The sequence below is a fragment of the Ovis aries genome, chromosome 14 (assembly GCF_016772045.2).
Source record: "Ovis aries strain OAR_USU_Benz2616 breed Rambouillet chromosome 14, ARS-UI_Ramb_v3.0, whole genome shotgun sequence".
Taxonomy (NCBI): domain Eukaryota; kingdom Metazoa; phylum Chordata; class Mammalia; order Artiodactyla; family Bovidae; genus Ovis; species Ovis aries.
The window spans coordinates 25147566-25153580 of NC_056067.1; the positions used below are offsets into that span (position 1 = coordinate 25147566).

The following is a 6015-nucleotide window of genomic DNA, read 5'->3' on the forward strand; positions in this document are numbered from 1 at the left end:
CAGTGAACACCCAGGACTGATCTCCTTTAGAATGGACTGGTTATAAAGAGGCTCAGCAGAGGGTAAGTGCTCAGTGCATGGTTACCGCTATCATTCATATTTGTTATTATTGTTAGCAGTGCCACCTGAGTTTCGGAGGCTGATCCATCTAAGGTCCAGCTCCTCTCTGGGCACATCTTGTGTCCCTTGGCTTTACCACTTTCCCCAGAGCTGCCTCTGCCCCAGCCTTGCTGGCCTTTGGTCATTTTAGGAACATTCTCCACGTGGTACAGCCTCCAGGCCATTGCCACCGATCACCCTACCCCTCTGTTCCCCAATTCTCTGATCTAGTGATATTCTCAGGGGCTCAGTTATCGTGTCTCCCATGAAATCTCTCCAATTTTCCCACAGAGAAGGTCTCTCTCCCACCTTACTCCAGGCAGAGTGTCCCCCTGCCTCTATCAGGGTGCTGTGAGCCCCCATCCAAGCTCCCCTGGTTTGGCCAGCTCTGGCTTGTACCCGGCTCCCCAGGCCTTGGGATGAGTCCCCATTCCAATGAGGGTCCCGAGGATCATGGGAATCTTCAGCCCCTCTCTTGGGCAGCTCCAGGGAGCGGTGTCCCAGGCTGACTCCGCAGCCCAGTAAAGCAGGGCCTTGCCTGGGAGTTCCCTCCCCCATCCCCACCCCAGCGCAGACCTGGCCTGTTAGATCCTACCAAGCCTGGGCTGCCAACGGAGGATTTGGCCACAGTGACACGGAATGGGGCTAGTAAATCTAGGAGACAGCCCCAGGCATGTGGCCTGAGCCCGGTTGGGGTTCATGCTCTGGGCAGGGACCGCTTCCCAGAAATGCCCCAGCTGGGTGTGGGGGCAGGGATGAGGGAGCCCTTGCAGGGCCTTCGTGTCCTCCTCTCACTCCCAGCAGGGTCCTGGCCTTGCCCGGACTCCACATCGGGCGCAGCGCTCAGGGGCTTCCAGACTTAGCAGGAAGATGGCGGGGGTCGTGTCTGGGCAGGGCCGCTGCTCAGGGCCAGAGACTCCAAGGAGGCACCTGGTGAGGGATGACAAGTCGATGCCAGAAGGGCCGCAGACTAGCAATTTCTGTGTTGCTTTGCTGCTGTTTTTTCAGAAAGGCATAGTGTGTGTACGGGGGGAGGAGTGTTGAATGAGGGTTGCCCAATAAAGCACAAGATGCTTGATTTGGGGGACAGATACAAAAAAAGTTCACTGTTTATCTGAAATTCAAATTTCATCCTATAGATCTCCATCGGCCTATTTTTCCTTTAGTTCTTTGGCTAAGCCTGGCCACATGCTCTTTTTGAGCATAATTTTTGGCCGCTCTGGGTCTCGTTACTGTGCACACTCGTTGCAGAGCACTAGGGCCAGCTGTGCACGGGCTTCTCACTGGTGACTTTTGCTGCGGGGCACGGGCTCTAGAGCTCTTGGGCTTCAGTAGTTGTAGCGCCGGGGCTCAGCAGTGGCGGCGCACAGGCTTAGTTTATGCTACTTAGGAAGGAGCACTGGCTCGGGGGCCTGGGGCGTGCAGTCTTTACCCTTCAATCTAACCACCGTGTGCCAACTGGGGAACCCTCTGAGTCCTGAGCCCCACTCAGGGCTTCTCTTCCCGGGCTCCCCTTGCCAGTCAAGGCTGCCACCAGGATGCTCGAGGGCTCTGCCTTCTGGTGCTCCTCCCATCGACCGTGGTCCAGACCCGGCCTCCATCCTCCTCTCCACAGCCCTCCCTAGCTTCCCACTCCCAGTCTGAGCTTTACTCAGACGCCAGAGGGAATTTTTTCATCCTGTAAGCTGACATGTTTTTCTCTGCTGACACCCTTCCATACCCTCCCCCTCCTCATAGTCAAACTTCCCACTGGAGCTCGAAAGGCCCTGGGGGTCCTACCTGTGCTCACGTCTCCCACCATTCCTTCCTTGTCCTCCTTGTTGCCATACTCAACTACTTCACATTCTCTGAACAGGTCTTTCTCACCTTCAGGCCTTGTACAAGCTTCCCGGAACACTGTCCCTCAGGTCCTTCATTTGCAGAAATATGACTACACACCCTAATGGTCTCAGTCTGGCAGCCTCTCCTGATTTCTCTGTCTGGACCAGGAAGCTGCCCTTGACCGGTAAAGCTGATTTTGGAGAGATAGCAGTGAGCAGTCCTGAAGAGAGATCTTAGTTCTCTGCCCAGGAATCGAACCTGGGTAAGCCTGGATGAAAACCAGGAATCCTAGTTCCCAGGGGTGGAGGTGAGATGCAAAGTGACCCTGGCTCTTTCTTCCCATTTGAAAGCAAGAATGTTTCAAGAAGACAAAAACTGTAAAAACAGGTACAAAGTTTATTATTAGAGACACAGCATAAGGTGTGGGAGTGCAAACAGAAGCAGTTTGTTTATTTAAGACAGAAGCAAGGCAGAGACACACGCCTGGAGTGCTGGCGTCCTGAATGAGGGGCGTGGTAAAGAGGCGATTCAGATCACTTCTACAGGACAGTCCTTCCGGGTCTTTGTTTACATTTGGCCAGTTGTTTCATTTTTTTCTTTATACCTGACTGGTCCTAGCACCCTCCCCAAGATGCCTGTGCAACTGTTTGCTAAGATGGATCCTACAGCAGAGGCCTGTGGGGGCATTCCATGCTTCTTATGGAGGGTGCCCCCTTCCTTTTTGACCCCCAGGGAGACTTCCTGCTCCTTCCTGCTCCCCAATGTCCTTCCTGGACATTACACACATGCACGTGTGCAGATAGGAAAGTGTTTCTGACCTCAGGAGCAGGCACCTTATCTCTTCACTTTAGCAGAGCTCAGCTTTTGCAACTAGCTTTGCCCTTGGAGTACCTGGGTGAGAACAAAGCTTCAGTTTTACTCCACTTGACAAACACCAGCTGTCCAGCCCAGGGGCCCTATCTATCTCCTACCTCAAAAGCTAGGATGGCTTCTTTTGGCTCCACAGCCTTTGCCCTTCCCTCATGATAGTAGTTGTGGATATCCATATCATTTAAAAAGTAAATGTTATCATCTGCCAGTTTACTTTGACCAATCTGACTTTTAAGAATTGATAGACTAGGGAGAAGCTGACAAATCCTCCAGCAACGTGGAATGTTTCAAATGCTTCTCTCTTTTATTCAAAAAAATATATTATTTTATTTGGCTTTGCTGGATCTTAGTTGGAGCACGTGGGATCTAATTACCTAACCAGGGAACACGGAGTTTTAGCCGCTGGACCATCAGGGAGGTTCCTCAGATGCTTCTCTTAATTACGGATGGCAAAGCTGAACAAACTAGCCAAGACACAGAAGATCGGAATGACATAAGAAACAGATTTGATGTAACGGACATTAATTGAATTTTGTCTCCCGTGATCAGATTCTCCTTAAGCCCTTAAGGGCTATCTTTAAAACCTGACAGTCGACTAGATTAGAAAGCAAGCTTCAAAAAAAACTGCAAAGAATTGCTATTAGACCACATTCTTTGAACTCGATGAAGTGGAGCTAGTAATAACAAAAATGTAATTTAAAAATCCCCATGTGTTTGGAAATTTGTCACTGGGATAAACAAATTGACCAAAGGCATGGAAAGGAGAGCCTGGAAGCAAGAGAAGGCATATGTGGGACTCTGGTGTCTGACAGTGGAAGCTGGCAGACCAGGGAAGCGGGGGACCATGCGGAGCGGGTGACACGTGTGGGGAAGTCCTCTCAGATCTCAGCCTGACACTGGACTCAAGAATCAGCTCTAGGGACTTCCCTGGTGGTCCAGTGGTTAAAACTCGGGGTTCCACTGCAGGGGGCGCAGGTTCAATCTCTGGTTGGGGAACTAAGATCCCACATGCCTTGCCGAATGGCCAAAAATCTGGAAAACAAAACAAAACAAACAAAAAAAAACCCACCCAAAACCAAAAATAAAAACAAAACCCCAAAAAACAAGAATCAGCTCTAGATGAATTAAGGGTTTACATGTCAAAAGCACACCTTTAATACTATTTGAAGAAAATATAGATTAACATCTTTCTGACTTCAAGATGGGGCAAGAATCTTTAAAGAAAACATCAAAAAAGTGTTAACCATGATGAAAAGCCAGATACAATTGACCACATGCTAATTTGTGTTTGAGACAGAAGCCATGGGGCTTCTTTTCTATATCTGTGATGTAGAAAACAAACATGGTTACCAGGGGGAAAGGCAGGGGAGGGATAAATGGGAGACCGGATTGACATACACACGCTACTACATAGATTCAAGAGAACTGAGAAGAATCTACTGTAAAGCACAGGGAACTCCCCTCAATATTCTGTAATGACCTATATGGGGAAAGAATCTAAAAAAAGGAGTGGCTATATGTTACGTGGGCTTCCCAGATAGTGCTAAAGCATCCACCTGCCAGTGCAGGAGCCACAAGAAACCTGGGTTCGATCCCTGGGTCGGGAAGATCCCCTGGAGGAGGGCATGGCAGCATTCTTGCCTGGAGAACCCCTATGGACAGAGGAGCCTGGTGGGCTACAGTCCAGGGGGTCTCAAAGAGTCGGGCATGGCTGAAGTAGCTAAGCACGCTCATGTATGTATATGTACAACTGATCACTTTACTGTACAGCAGAAATTAGCACAACATTTTAATTCAACTATACTCCAATAAAAAATTCTATTTCCCAAAATACACCTTAAAGGAAGTAAAAAGACAAGCCATATTTGGGAAAAGATGTAAGCACAGAGTTGGTATCAAGATCCCCTATGAATCAGTAAGAAAAGATAAACAACTTAGGAGAAAAATGAGCAAAACCCATGGACAGGCATTTCCAAAAAACTGAAAAAGCTCTGGCCAGATAACATGCCATGGCTTCAGCTTACAAACCCTGAAATACATAATCAGCAGCCACATGCTCTGAAAGGAAAGTCAGGTCGAAGTCAGGTCATTAAAGTAATGGTAGCCTAGGGTCACGTAATGCATTTTCTCTAATAAACTTTGAGATTTCCATTTACTCACTTCTTTATACCTTAGAAACTCTTTGCTGTGTTCCCACAAATCTTGGGTCTCTTCCTTAGTCATATGTTTGTCCAGGTTACATACATTAGGTTCTGGGAATATAACTTAAGCAGGGGTCCCCAGCCTCTGGGATCTAACATGTGATGATCTCAGGGTGGGGGGTGGGGGCTGCTGATGCAATAATAATTGAAATAATGTGCACAATAAATGTAACGTACCCTGGTGGCTCAGTGGTAAAGAATCCACCTGCAATGCAGGAGACCTGGTTTCAACCCCTGGGTTGGGATGATACCCTGGAGAAGGGAATATTCCAGTATTCTGGCTTGGAGAAATCCATGGACAGAGGAGCCTTGTGGGGTCACAAAGAGTTGGACACGACTGAGTGACTAACACTTTCACTTTTTCACTGGTTGAATCATCTCCAAACCATACCTCCCCACCCCGGTCTGTGGAAAATTTGTCCTCCATGAAACCAGCCCCTGGTGCCAAATAGGCTGGAGACCGTTGACTTAGAGCGAGTGCTTTATGCAGTGCCACTGGTAACCTGGGAAGAAGGAGTGTGGGATAAAAAGGGATCCAAGACAGCCTTGCAGTCCAAAGGCTCGCCACTTGCTGACCGGCTGAAGTCTTGCTCCGTATGCCCCGTGGTCACTGACTAGGGACACACTGAGCTGAGATTTGACCACCTTGTGGGCACCAGACCCTGTGCTGTGGGTGTGAGCTGGCGGGAAGTCGGTGTCCCCTCCCAGGTCTGTGGTCCCCGGGGTGGCTCTGTAGGTAGAAGCAGAAAAGCTTCTGGAAGACGTCCTCCACTGCCGCCATCGCCATAGAGCCCACAGCCACCATCTTCCCCATTTTGCTGCCCAGCCTCGTCTCCATCTTGCTTCTGAAAAACAATGGAAGAAAGCATGGCATTGCTACACTTGTGAGTTTTCAGGCTTTTCTTCCTCTGAGCCCGATGCCGCTCACTGGAATACTGGTGAGAAGGAGCCCTTACTATGTACCTGATACTTCCTACGTATGTTAGCTCACTTAATTTTCACAACAAGCCTGTGATGTAATTTG

The 6015-nt window shown here is 49.1% G+C and overlaps 1 pseudogene; it reads right to left on the reverse strand.

Annotated features, from left to right (window-relative positions):
• Positions 1-4860: 4860 nt before the first annotated feature.
• Positions 4861-5805, reverse strand: LOC101120687 (nucleic acid dioxygenase ALKBH1-like; annotated as a pseudogene).
• Positions 5806-6015: the final 210 nt, after the last annotated feature.